Raw genomic sequence first — 14861 nt, 5'->3', positions numbered from 1 at the left:
ATTGGACTTTTCCTGCTTCACCAGTAACTACAAAAGACACCAGAGAGGTAAGCCACCCTGAACTACCAATGATATATATACTGTGTGTGTGTGTATATATATATATATATATATATATATAAAATTATATTATGATGCATATAAAATTACGTTAGTGTCCCTTAAAGCTTTTATAATAACTCAAACATCACATGGTTTAATTTTTTTTTAAGATTGTAAAATAGTACCCTAGACACTTAGATTAAAATTCCGGCATGTTCTAGGAAAGATTTGGTGATGTCCTAGTGCAGTGTTTCTCAAACATTTTCAGACTGTGGTACACTAGGCAACAGAGATTTCTGTTGCTGCACACCAGTGCTCTTAAAGGGACATAGGATCCAAAATTTCTCTTTCATGAGTCACATAGAATATACAATTTTAAAAACCTTTCCAAAGTACCTCATTATCAAATTGTATTAGTTTTCATGTTATCCTTTGTTTAAAAGCAGGAAGGTAAGTTCATGAGTGTGCACGTGTCTGCAGCACTATAGTGAAGCAGTTTTGAAGCGGTCATACATTAGCAAGAACACTAGAGGGCAGCACTATTTCCTGTCATGTAGTGCTTCAGACATGTGCCCACTTCCTATGAGAAGTAAGTAAGCAAATTTGATAATAGGAGTAAAATGGAAACTTTTTTCAAATTATATTCTCTAGCTTAATCATGAAAGAAACATTTTGGTTTGTTCTTACTCCACACTTCCTATGAGAAGTAAGCAAATTTGATAATAGGAGTAAAATGGAAACTTTTTTCAAATTATATTCTCTATCTTAACCCAGACAATTGTGAACTCAAATGTTGCTGTGCTCAAACAGCATTTAGCTGTGCCCACTTACCGCTCCACAGTGTGTCCGCTCTGTGCGCTGGATTCCCGGTTTCCAAGTGTAGTCTTCAGCCACAAACAGTGGTGTTCCATTGAACAGGGGAGTGTCCGATCACATGATCGTATTGGCCAATAATTATTCCAGAAGACAGTAAACTCTGCTGCCAATGAGATTCCAAATACTGGACGTGTGTGCGAGCTCCCTTTGCCTCTGGAAGCCTGGATAATTTAGTGGAAATTGAAAAAAGCAAAGTCCCAAAGGCAAAGTTAAAAGAAAAAACTTTATTGTATTCCAAAAAAGGATAAAATTAACCAGGGGGTCCAGGTAACTCTCAGTAAAACAGCACTGGTGTACTGTAGGCTGACATGTTTTGGCTAGTGTGCCGTAATCATAGCTAATTCGGTACACCTGTACTACCTATTTAAAAGCAAAGCTAAATACCCATTGGACATATGTAGACCAATACCTGTGTGTCAAAATTGACAAAGTTTTGTCCCAAACTTGTCACACTAATAGATATAGAGATAAAAATGAAATAAATACACAACATAATATAGCTAACTTCCTTTTTATTTTTTGGGAAAAATATATTTGCACCATGTTTAAGCCATGTAATACAAGTCCCACTCTCCACTCTGCAGCAAATTTGACACAACACTTTCCGCACCAATTATGACACAAACTCCTAAACAACTCACACACTAGTGAATTTTTCAACCACTTTTGATTGGAATATGCATAATCACATGGTTTATGACATCACTCAATCTGATTCAAATATACATTTTAAACTACCACTAGCGAATCAAATTGCTCGATACTTGTGTCATTGATCACTCATCAGAACTTGTAAGTGCCATTTGTTACATTATGTATTATACTTTAAAAGTATGTATATGTGAAATTAGTATTAAAGATAAATATTGATGCTGACATTAGGACACACAGTGTAATATTTTAGACAATGATTTTAAAATTCGAATTGAAGTTCGATTCAATATAATCTTAAGATGATAGCTCAAAGAGATAGCCCACCCAACATTAAACTGTCATGAATCAGATACAGCAGAAATTAAAATCACCTCTTTACTGTCATGCTATTTTCAGTGTATTTCTTCCTTCTCTTGAATTTCTTTTTCAGTACGAAATGTCATGTTATATGCCAGCCCATTGTATAACACCTGTGTAGGGTGGTTTTTAAAACTAGATTGCAATCAGGAGGGGTTACACAGGTACAGAGAGAAAACTGGCCCAGCTCTTAAAATATCCATTGATTGCAAATAAATACTTATGATACCCTGATTACATGCTATATTTGCAATTATTAATGCTCAGAATAATACATTTACACTATATACATATAGTGGTATAAATAAACACAGAGATATGACAGACAACATTGTTTAGAACAAAAAAGGAACTTGTAAATGGGACATGTAAATATATTTGCAAAAGATTTCTGACATAATAAATACACACACACACACACACACACACACACACACACACACACACATATATATATATATATATATATATATATATATATATACACAAGTATGTGCAAAGATATATGTACAAATTCTAGCATTAATAATCATTTATAAAAAAAAAACATGAGATAAAAGCATATCATGACTTCTAGAAATACAAATACACATTAATTTATGTGAAAGTATCATATAACAAATAAATATAAAAATAACTTTCTATGAGATATTGTTTGTTGAGTTATAAATCTATCTATTTCTTGTACATTAACAGATGAAAAATAAAATATTAGCTTTAGAGAAATGTGCTTGTTCACGGACAGTAATGAAATGGTATAAATAAAGTTGGGGAAAACCCGAATAACCGCGACATCGATGACTGTTAGTTAACAACAGTCTGATGCCCATTGCGTCGTACTTGACGCGCGTGTTTTTGATTTTTTTTTATAAATAAGGGGATCGTATGTGGATCTGCGTCAGCGATGTCTGGCAAACGTATTGACGCTGGCGAATGCACGGAGATTGGCGCTTTGATAAATATGCCCCAATGTTTCTTTTCACTGTAGCCTACACCGATAATATTAACTCCTATATTAATGGTGTTCACATTATTTTGTCCAACCCCTGTATGTATGTGTATAGGACTGGGCTTTATTTCCAACCCAGCCCTGGAAATATTGAAAACACAATCAGATTTTGTCAATTTACAGTCCTAAAAACACTAATAAATTGAAATGCATTAAAACACAAATCAGGAAGTGCAAAGCTTAATTTTAATAAAACTAAAGGGACAAAATCTGGACATGTAAATGTAACAAACTCATTCAATGCTATATTGTACTGTGCTTGTGTCTTTTTCACATCCAAAAGTACAGGGAACACCCCTTAGAGAGAGATGGCAACATTTTTCTATATAGAATCTTGTGTGATCTTGCAGTTCTGAAGCATATTTTTAGATTGTCTCCATATAAGCAAATAATTCAGCCTATAGAGTGTGAGTATGTATGTACTGTATATGTGTGTCTACATCTATATTCCTCTATAAATCTGTCTGTCTAAAAACATTTTGTTCTATAGGAATATTGTGATTAACCGGTTATATTGCAGAACACTGCTGGATATTAACTTTAATTACCTACAATAATGTCTAAATTTAAGTCAGTTTAGAATTGCAAAATTTAATTAATATGACATATTATATAAATATATATATAAACCCAAGTGATGTATTGGTAGCCCACAAGGGGAGGGTTATACAGGCCTATAAATGTTTTCACTTGGTGTTTGTCAGAAGAAGGGACGTTTGTGTCCCAAAACATCACATAATAAAGAGCATTGTCACTGATGACTGAAGTCCAGTGAGTACTTTTTCTTTTGAACTTTTTTATATATACAGTGGGGCAAAAAAGTATTTAGTCAGCCACCAATTGTGCAAGCTCTCCCACTTAAGAAGATGAGAGAGGCCTGTAATTTTCATCATAGGTATACCTCAACTATGAGAGACAAAATGTGGAAACAAATCCAGACAATCACATTGTCTGATTTGGAAATAATTTATTTGCATATTATGGTGGAAAATAAGTATTTGGTCACCTACAAACAAGCAAGATTTCTGGCTCTCACAGACCAGTATCTTCTTCTTTAAGAGGCAACCTCTGTCCTCCACTCATTACCTGTATTAATGGCACCTGTTTGAACTTGTTATCAGTATAAAAGACACCTGTCCACAACCTCAAACAGTCACACTCCAAACTCCACTATAGTGAAGACCAAAGAGCTGTCGAAGGACACCAGAAACAAAATTGTAGACCTGCACCAGGCTGGGAAGACTGAATCTGCAATAGGCAAGCAGCTTGGTGTGAAGAAATCAACTATGGGAGCAATAATTAGAAAATGGAAGACATACAAGACCACTGATAATCTCCCTTGATCTGGGGCTTCACGCAAGATCTCACCCCATGGGGTCAAAATGATCACAAGAACTGTGAGCAAACATCCCAGAACCACACGGGGGGACCTAGTGAATGACCTGCAGAGAGCTGGGACAAATGTAACAAAGGCTACCATCAATAACACACTACGCCGCCAGGGACTCAGATCCTGCAGTGCCAGACGTGTCCCCCTGCTTAAGTCAGTACATGTCCGGGCCCATCTGAAGTATGCTAGAGAGCATTTGGATGATCCAGAAGCAGATTGGGAGAATGTCATATGGTCAGATGAAACCAAAGTAGAACTGCTTGGTAAAAACACAACTCGTCGTGTTTGGAGGAGAGAGAATGCTGAGTTGCAACCAAAGAACACCATACATACTGTGAAGCATGGGGGTGGCAACATCATGCTTTGGGGCTGTTTCTCTGCAAAGGGAACAGGACGACTGATCCGTGTACATGAAAGAATGAATGGGGCCATGTATCATGAGATTTTGAGTGCAAACCTCCTTCCATCAGCAAGGGCATTGAAGATGAAACATGGCTGGGTCTTTCAGCATGACAATGATCCCAAACACACTGCCCGGGCAATGAAGGAGTGACTTCGTAAGAAGCATTTCAAGGTCCTGGAGTGGCCTAGCTAGTCTCCAGATCTCAACCCCATAGAAAACCTTTGGAGGGAGTTGAAAGTCCGTGTTGCCCAGTGACAGCCCCAAAAATCACTGCTCTAGAGGAGATCTGCATGCAGGAATGGGCCAACATACCAGCAACAGTGTGTGACAACCTTGTGTAGACTTACAGAAAACGTTTGACCTCTGTCATTGCCAACAAAGAATATTTAATAACACAGTATTGAGATTAACTTTTGATATTGACCAAATACTTATTTTCCACCATAATATGCAAATAAATTATTTCCAAATCAGACACTGTGATTGTCTGGATTTGTTTCCACATTTTGTCTCTCATAGTTGAGGTATACCTATGATGAAAATTACAGGCCTCTCTCATCTTCTTAAGTGGGAGAACTTGCACAATTGGTGGCTGACTAAATACTTTTTTGCCCCACTGTATATGTTTGTGCGTGTAAATATATATATATATATATATGTTTGTGTGTGTGCGTCTAAATATATATATATATATGTTTGTGTGTGTACGTGTAAATATATATATATATATATGTTTGTGTGTGTACGTGTATATATATATATATACATATATATACTGTATATATATATATATAAAAATAAAATTGACATAAAAAAGTTACAAATGTTTACGTATTCTTGCTTTCCTTAAGGACTAACTATGTAGATCATTTCCATGAGAGTGATATCATCACAAGTTAATCTTCTATTGCTTATTTACACAGCACATACTTCAGTGAACAGTTCCTATTTCTTTACACCTTATTGCTGAATTTTGCTTGGATGCTTTAAATTCCCAGATTTGAATAGGAAACACTAAAAGTTTTCTTACATGTTAACAGGAGAGGGTTGAAAAAAAGGACACTTGTTAAGGTTTTAGAAACTATTATTATTATTATTCTTTATTTAACCAACAGATTCAGCAGCGCTGAAAGATTCAGACAGTAGTTTACACTATTATTATACCAATCACATAGCTCATTATAATCAAGATATATATAATTAGAGGGATATAAAAATAGTAAACTGCAAACGTTAGTGAAAAAAAATAAAACCAAAAACTGCTATTTTACTTGATTGTATCCAATAAAGCTATTGCTTTTATTAAGGAGTATCCTGAAATGAGAAATAACAAAATTATTTTTGACAAATGATTTGATTGAAAAAATGGCTTGTACAACCGTATTCTTTCCCCCATTGTAAATTCCTACACTTTCAATGCTTACAATTTCATCTTATATTACCTGTGCTATTTTATCTCAAGCTTTAGAGTGTGCTACACAAATGGTAGACTGCAAAGTGGAATTTTTTTGGGGGTTAGCTTAGGGTAGGGGGAGTCGTGGATCAGTCTGAGAAACATACAAGAAGAAGCAGCCCTGTGCAATTCATGCAGTACTTGGAGATTTGTGTAGGCTAGTAGGGGCAGGGCCTATATGGCAAGAGGATTAGTGTTCTTGAGAGCAGAGAATCCCGTGGGTGAGAGCCTGAATCAGGGATCTCTCAGATGACATCATGGTCTATTTCATGGGAATCATGTAGAGCTTTTTATCAAAAGTATGGAGAGCTTCTTGTCTCCCTGAAGAAAGCTAGGAAGAGATTACAAAGTTCACAGGAAGATATTTTTGTTACAGTGGGTACCTCTGTGGCAGGTGTGATCTGAGTATGCAGACTGCATTAGTGTGTGTGTGTGTGGAGTCAGACATGGTAATATACCAGGAAGGTATAACCAAGCAGGCCATGGAGTATTACAAACCACATATGACTCTGCACTTGAAGAAAAAAAAGTAACCGGTTCTTCCATAAAAATGAAAAGTTAGTTTATTGTAACAAGATTAAAATTACAAATCGTTACAAACTTGAAAGTCCTAGCGTGACAAGTACAAGCTGTTTGCAGGTAAACTGAGGCTTTGCAGCAGATGCGTTTGTGTGACTGCGCACTTGTTCTTGAAATGACAGGCTCACCGCTCACTTTTTTGGCCAGACTCGGAAATACCTCAAATCCACTTACGTCAATGGCGTATCCTATATTTTAAATGGGACTTGCATAGCGCCGGTATTGTGAGTCTAACCAAAAGTGAGCGGTGCACCCTCTCCTGTCAAGACTGATACCGCATTTAAAAATCAGTAGTTTTACACTACAATGCCGTAGCATAAAACTCTTAACTAAAGTGCTAAAAAGTACACTAACACCCATAAACTACCTATTAACCCCTAAACCGAGGCCCCCCCACATCGCAAACAATAAAATAAATATTTTAAACCCTAATCTGCTGAACCGGATATCGCCACCACTATAATAAACATATTAACCCCTAAACCACCTCACTCCCGTCTCGCAAACACTAGTTAAATATTATTAACCCATAATCTGCCTGCCCTAACATCGCCGACACCTACCTACATTTATTAACCCCTAATCTGCCGTCCCCAACGTCGCCCGCCACTATATTAAATGTATTAACCCCTAAACCTAAGTCTAATCCTGACCCTAACCCCCCCTAACTGAAATATAATTTTAATAGATCTAAATAAAATTACTATCATTAACTAAATTATTCCTATTTAAAACTAAATACTTACCTGTAAAGTAAACCCTAAGATAGCTACAATATAACTAATAGTTACATTGTATCTATCTTAGGGTTTATTTTTATTTTGCAGGCAACTTTGTATTTATTTTAACTAGGTACAATAGTTATTAAATAGTTATTAACTATTTAATAACTACCTAGTTAAAATAAATACAAAGTTACCTAACACTACACTATAATTAAATTATGGTTGATTGTGTGGGTGGTGGGTTTTCATGTTGGGGGGTATTTGTACTTTTTTTTTACAGGTAAAAGAGCTGATTACTTTGGGGCAATGCCCCGCAAAAGGCCCTTTTAAGGGCTATTTGTAATTTAGTGTTGGGTAGGACTTTTTTATTTTGGGGGGCTTTTTTTTATTTTGTTAGGGGGATTAGAGTAGGTGTAATTAGTTTAAAATTCTTGTAATTATTTTATTATTTTCTGTAATTTAGTGCTTTTTTTGTACTTTAGATAATTTTTTAAAATTGTAATTAATTGTATTTAGTTTAGGTCATTAATTTAATTATAGTGTAGTGTTAGGTGTAATTGTAAAATAGGTTAGGTTTTATTTTACAGATAAATTTGTCTTTATTTTAACTAGGTAGTTATTAAATAGTTAATACCTATTTAATAACTATTGTACCTAGTTAAAATAAATACAAAGTTGCCTCTAAAATAAAAATAAACCCTAAGATAGATACATGTAACTATTAGTTATATTGTAGCTATCTTAGGGTTTATTTTACAGGTAAGTATTTAGTTTTAAATAGGAATAATTTAGTTAATGATAGTAATTTTATTTAGATTTATTAAAATTATATTTCAGTTAGGGGGGTTAGGTTTAGGGGTTAATAACTTTATTATAGTGGCAGCTTTGTTGTGGGTGGCAGATTAGGGGTTAATAAATGTAGTTAGGTTGCGGCGACATTGGGGGCGGCAGATTAGGGGTTAATAAATATAATGTAGGGTTCAGTGATGTTGGGGGCATCAGATTAGGGGTCCATAAGTATAATGTAGGTGGCGGCGGTGTCCGGAGCAGCAGATTAGGAGTTAATAATATAATGCAGATGTCGGGGGCGTCAGATTAGGGGTTAATAAGTGTAAGATTAGGGGTGTTTAGACTCGGGTTCATGTTAGGGTGTTAGGTATAGACATAAAATGTATTTCCCCATAGGAATCAATGGGGCTGCATTAGAAGCTGAACGCTGCTTTTTTGCAGGTGTCAGTTTTTTTTAGGCGGCTCTCCCCCATTGATTCCTATGGGGAAATCGTGCACAAGCACGTTTTACCTGCTCACCACTACCGTAAGCAGCGCTGGTATTGACGTGAGATGTAGAGCTAAATTTTGCTCTTCGCTCACTTTTTTCGGTTAACGATGGGTTTGTAAAAACCCGTAATACCAGCATTGTCTGTCAGTGAGCGATGAGCATAAACTCCTCGTTAGCACCGCACCTCTGTTAACGCAAAACTCGTAATCTAGGTGAATGTCTATCTGATTTAAAGAGGATTTATGCACTTAAACTGGAGTATTAACTGGTTCATGAAACAGTAATTTGATTGGGTAGTGTATTATAATGAGCTTGACAATCAATGGCTGATTTAGAGGGAGTTGGGCCTGGTGGTGTTTGTCTTATTACCTTGATGAGCTGAATACTTCAATACCCTTCATATCCTTGATTTTCCAAACTGTTGATTGTTGGGAAAGTATTCATTGGGACATTTCATGGCTACTAATGTATGATAACTGCCAACTATATGACTCGGAATTCCTTTGAATGATCTGTTTAGTGTGTCTTTAGTGATGTAGCATGCAAGTAGTATAAGAGGTATCACGGAGGCTGAAGGTAAATGTGTATTGGTTGGCTCCTCATCCTCCGACATACAAGTTGCAGGAGAATTACAGCCTCCTAGTGACAGAAAGGGAGTTCCTGCACTAGTGAAAGATGGAGTTTGGGAGGTATTCACAGTCCCTTATTAGAGAAGCCTTGCAGTTAGCTGATATGAACAGTGACATCAGGTGACAAGAGCAACATTCAAGTCTGAGACTGCCATAATCTGACACCAGAGAGAAGTCCTACTGGGAATAATATACATAAAGATGAGGTCTGCAGCAGCATTAACAAGAAAATTGGTAGTGTGAGTACATTTGAGATGTGTGATTAAGGATGCCTGCTCATAGGGTTTGATATTTTATATGAGGGTATTAGTTGCCTCTCTAGGGAAGCAGGGCTGTCTTCTGGTTGTCAGGGGGTTTGCATCTGTTTCTTGGGTTGCAACGTGCAAGTAATGTGGGCTTAGAGTTTTTAAATGACAAAGAGGTTTTAATGGGAATAGTAGAAAGTGATGTGGCAGGGGCAAGAAGGAATACCTTCAGATTTTATGGGTGGCATTATGGCATCCATGCTTGTGTTTTATTTGTCCACTGGTATTCACCTGTCACAAGACAATTTGGTTATCATTTTGAAAAAGGGGAAATATCAGTTTTTGTTTCTTTTGTTGCTGGTTGATCATGTGGTAGAAATGACAACGCTAAAAAGGAGGAGAAAGAGTTAATCATTACATATAGTCATTTTCACATTGGGCACTTGCTTTGGGATCATGGCATCAACTATTGTGTCATCATAACTATATCTTGCTAACATATACATATTTTTTGAAAAGAGAAACTAATACTGATTAAATAATTGGACCCCATGCTTGAGTATTATTATAATATACAATTGCCTTTCACTACACGTGATCATACGTATGAATAATAATACCCCTATGAGCAGTAATGGGGTGGCAAGGTGAACCAAATGCCTCAGCCCAACCTGGACAAATGTATAGAGCCTAATCCTAAATTATGGCAAAAAAGTACCCTAAACTCACACTATTGTGCAATTTATAAGTGCATGAGATTACTAAATATAAAGAAGTGACTTTCCTCTGTTTACTAATAGGCCACTTGACCCTCTGGTTAGTACTAGCGAATATGGCAGTTTCCTACCTATTAGACAATAGGTTTAAAGTAATAAATGTGAGAGGACTTTAAATTTGTGTCTCTGTCACAGCCAGAAATAAATCCCTAAACCCATGAGGCCACTTACAAGAGGAAAATCTAAACATTCAGTGTAGCAGCACTTGACCATCTGGTTTCCAATCGAGCTGTGTGAAAATGGCAGTTTTGTAAATAATAGGTTTAGAGTAACATGTGGGAGGGCGCTGAGATTGTACAAAATAAATCCATGAACCTATGCGAAAAACTTACTTTAAAGTATGACTAAATACAGCAGAATTTAATAATTGGCAAGTATACAATACAATGACAATGCAAAGACAATGCAATATCACTTATTTTGAATTTCAAGTGAGCTGTATTTTTATTAAAAATTTCAATATTAATCAAATTGTTCCTCCCCTTGTATCATGTGATAGCCATCAACCAATCACAAAATGTATATATGTACATAATGTGTACTTTTTACCCTTTGAGTGCTAAGCACTTTCCCCCCTGGGTGCTAAGTTGTTTTAAGTTTTTTTTTATTTTTTGCAAAAAAATGTTTTGAACTTTTTTTCTTTTTTCCAGATAGCCAAGACTTGCACTGTTGGAAAGGTTAGGCGATTACCTTTCCAGAAGTGGGTCTTGGGGGTCTGTAGCTGCTTAGATGCCTGGGATACAGGCTTCTAAGCAGCATGCCCCCTGTCCCTATACTTAACATTGTTAACTTTATGCAAAGTTGCGCGGTGACGTCATAACGTCATTGTGCGTGACTTCACCGCGCATAACATGAAGCCCCGGCGATGCCTGTCACTATGCAGGCCCGATCGCTGGGGTAGGAGCAGGTGGGAACCCCCAGATCTCCCTCAAAGTGGGAGAGTGCTAGCAAAGGCTCTGAGCGGGACACTCTTTGATGGCTCAGAGCCGTCATTAGCACTGAAAGGGTTAAACATGCTCAGTAGGAGCTGGACTTACAAAAAGTGTGCATAGAAAAAGAACATACATGTTTTGATAATGGAAGTATATTGGGAAAGTGTTCTTTTTAAATTACATGTTTTATCTGAATCATGAAAATTTAATTTTGACTTGAAAGAGGAGACTCTCCGAATTCAAATGATGGGGTCATTTGACTTTTTAAATATCATTTGCAATTGTACAACTTTTTATACACCAGGTTTAGAGCAATAAATGGGTGTGGGCACTGAAACTGTGTCTCCATATCTTCACATCAATAAGACCCCTAATGTAAAATACTCAAATACAATTAATTGATTAAGTAGACTATATCACCCTCTTTATAAAACAGCACAAGTTGAGACCCCATGTTATAAGGAGCAGTCTCTTACTGTATATTAAAATGATGGGTCTAGATATCATATGGTTAATGTAAAAATAATAAATACTTGTCTCACTATATACTTGCTTTAAAGGGACAGTCTACTCCAGAATTTTTATTGTTTAAAAAGATAGATAATTTCTTTATTACCCATTCCCCAGTTTTGCATAGCCAACACTGTTCTTTTTATATACTTTTTACCTCTGTGATTACCTTGTATCTTATCCTCTGAAGACTGCCCCCTTATTTCAGTTCTTTTGACAGACTTACATTCAAATAATAACTCAATGAGAGTGAGCACAATATTATCTATATGGCACACATGAACTAGCACTGTTTAACTGGGAAAAACTGTTAAAGTGCACTGAGATAAGAGACAGCCTTTAAGGTTTTAGACATTAGCATATGTTTAGTTTCCAACAAAAGTATACCAAGAGAACAAAGCAAATTTGATGATAAAAGTTAATTGGAAACTTGTTAAAAATTGCCCTATCTGAATCAGGAAAGTTACATTTTTACTAGACTGTCCCTTTAAAGCTAAAATATGTATGAAGATGCTGCCTTAGTTACAAGGGCTTACGTAACAGATTATAATGATAATGTTTTTGTGATGAGCTAGATGCAAATTTCCATCCAGAAAATGGAGCCAGTGAATGAGGAAATATGGTAACTAACCTTGCACCCTGGGTGACTCCTGGACATTACCCACAAGGCTGTGAGGCAGGAGCTGATTTATTTCTGGAGGCAGATACAGGGAATGAGGATAGTCCGATAGACAATGGCTCATGTACAGGGGATCAGCCAAAAAACGGGTAATCCATTATCCAAAAGCAGAAACCTTTCAGTACAGGATCAAGTACAGACGTCCAACAGACAAATGTTCAAACACAGCCTCGCAGAAAAATACAGTCAGTTATCAAAGAGTAGTCAGTCAGTGCAAAAGTAAAGTATAGCAAAAGTACATACTCATACATGTACATGAACAGATCTAGTTTATGCAAATGTCATAGAATGTGTGTTTGCATTTTATATTTAAAAACACTTTGAAAACGAACTGCTGACTTGACAACTCATTGGATCTTGACACAAACTCATGAGTTGTGCAGACAGTGATGTGAACAGGAAGTATACAGTGAAGTATGACATTTTTATGTTATAAATTGCATTCTAATATTTCAAATAAACTAGGATACAAAGCTGTTTTAGAATGTTTTGGTTCAGATGCTGTCTTAAAGGGACATAAACGCGTTAAAAAGAAAATTATTTAATGTGCTAAATAATTTTATTATTGTACTATTGCTTGCATATAAGTTGGAAATGGGGTTAAACACAAAGCTAAATAAAGCTCTTTAGTAGCAATACATTACTGGGAGGTAGCTGATCACATTAGTAAACAAATGACAAGAAGCTAGCTTCCAGTAGTGCATTGTAGCATCCAAACCTACCTAGGTATGCTTTTCAACAAAGGATAATAAAAGAACATAGTAATTTTGATAATAAAAGTAAACTTAAAAGTCCTTGAAACTGGATGCTCTATCTAAATCATGAAAATTTTATTTTGACTTTCATGTCCCTCACATTTTGTTAGACTGTCCCTTTAACTTGATCACCTTTTGTTAGTTTACAGTGCCTTTTTAAAAGGCTTTTATCCTTCTGCTGGGGTTTAAGAGCCATTATGGCTCTAATTTGTTAGTGACCGTGAACTCCTATGGTTTTAACCCCCACACATGAGTTAAACACTTAGTAGAAGTACCACTCGGGATCTGAAAATCACTGCTGGTCCCGAATGGAAACTACTGCTGATCCAATCAGCAGATCTAGTCACACAGCTGGGTTGTGGGTCAGTTTCCATTTCTACTCGGACCGGCAGTGCTTTGTGGATCCAGTGAGGTACTTCTAATGGTTTAACCCATTTGAGGGGGTTAAACAGAGATGTGCTTGTAACTTTTTGACTATAATTGCCCTTTAAGGACACATATAAATGAGCTACTAGAGCAATCAAACAACCACTGTGTAGGAATAAGAATGGTTGGGGTTGTGAAAAATGTGAGTGTGCTTTCAATGCTCACAGTAAATTTGAAAACCTCCAATTTTATATTAAAGAAAAATAGAGCAAAATATGAAAGTATATTACATTTTACATTTTATTACACATTATTCAATCTTTTATATTTCAGTCTCAAAGTGTTTCATGCCCCATTTAAACTTTAGCCTTCTGAACTTCATTGACAACATCATCAGTGAAATTCCTGATAGCCATGATCACATAACATTTCTCTATTTCTGTCTTGGTGATGTTGCACCAGAATGCTGGGCTTGTAGTTCCTGTATGGGTAAAGCCCAAAGCATGTTAGCAGAAAACTCTTCTGGTATCTGATCTTCTCTTGCGGATGCAGTATTTTTTTTTGTTATTTGTTTGGGAAAGTTCAGTTTTATTTTTTCTGCAGCACTATTTGAAAACATAGCTGATTTGATGATTTGAGCTATATGTGAATTTGTTTTTCTGAAATTTAAACATTCTGCAGGGTAATGGAATAATCAGAATTGCAGATTTGGAAGTGATTTATTATATATAGGAATTTAAATTTTGTTAAAAAAAATATTAATTAATTCTCACATATTCCCCTTATCTTCATTCTTTCTTCTATTCTGAAGAATTAAAGTATTAAAATACCCAATGTGATCATTTAAATTGGATTTTTTTAAAATATGAAAAAAACTCTATTGATACTTATGACATTTTAGGATAATTCCCCAACCTACAGGACAAAAATATAATTATCTATCTATCTATCATCTATCTATCTATCTATCTATCTATCTATCTATCTATCTATCTATCTATCTATCTATCTATCTATCTATCTATCTATCTATCTATCTATCCATCCATCCATCCATCCATCCATCCATCCATCCATCCATCCATCCATCCATCCATCCATCCATCCATCCATCCATCCATCCATCCATCCATCCATCCATCCATCCATCCATCCATCCATCCATCCATCCATCCATCTATCTATCTATCTATCTATCTATC

General features: G+C 36.0%; 1 long non-coding RNA gene across 1 annotated transcript in view; it reads left to right on the top strand.

The window, feature by feature from the left end:
- Positions 1-14861, top strand: part of LOC128647740 (uncharacterized) — a 36916-nt gene continuing 22055 nt past the window's right edge. Inside the window, exon 1 of the long non-coding RNA XR_008400398.1 lies at positions 1-47. This is a non-coding gene — a long non-coding RNA (uncharacterized LOC128647740). The remainder of the gene's footprint in view (positions 48-14861) is intronic.

Source organism: Bombina bombina, chromosome 2 (assembly GCF_027579735.1).
Source record: "Bombina bombina isolate aBomBom1 chromosome 2, aBomBom1.pri, whole genome shotgun sequence".
Lineage (NCBI taxonomy): Eukaryota > Metazoa > Chordata > Amphibia > Anura > Bombinatoridae > Bombina > Bombina bombina.
This window is presented reverse-complemented; position numbering and strand designations above follow the sequence as displayed.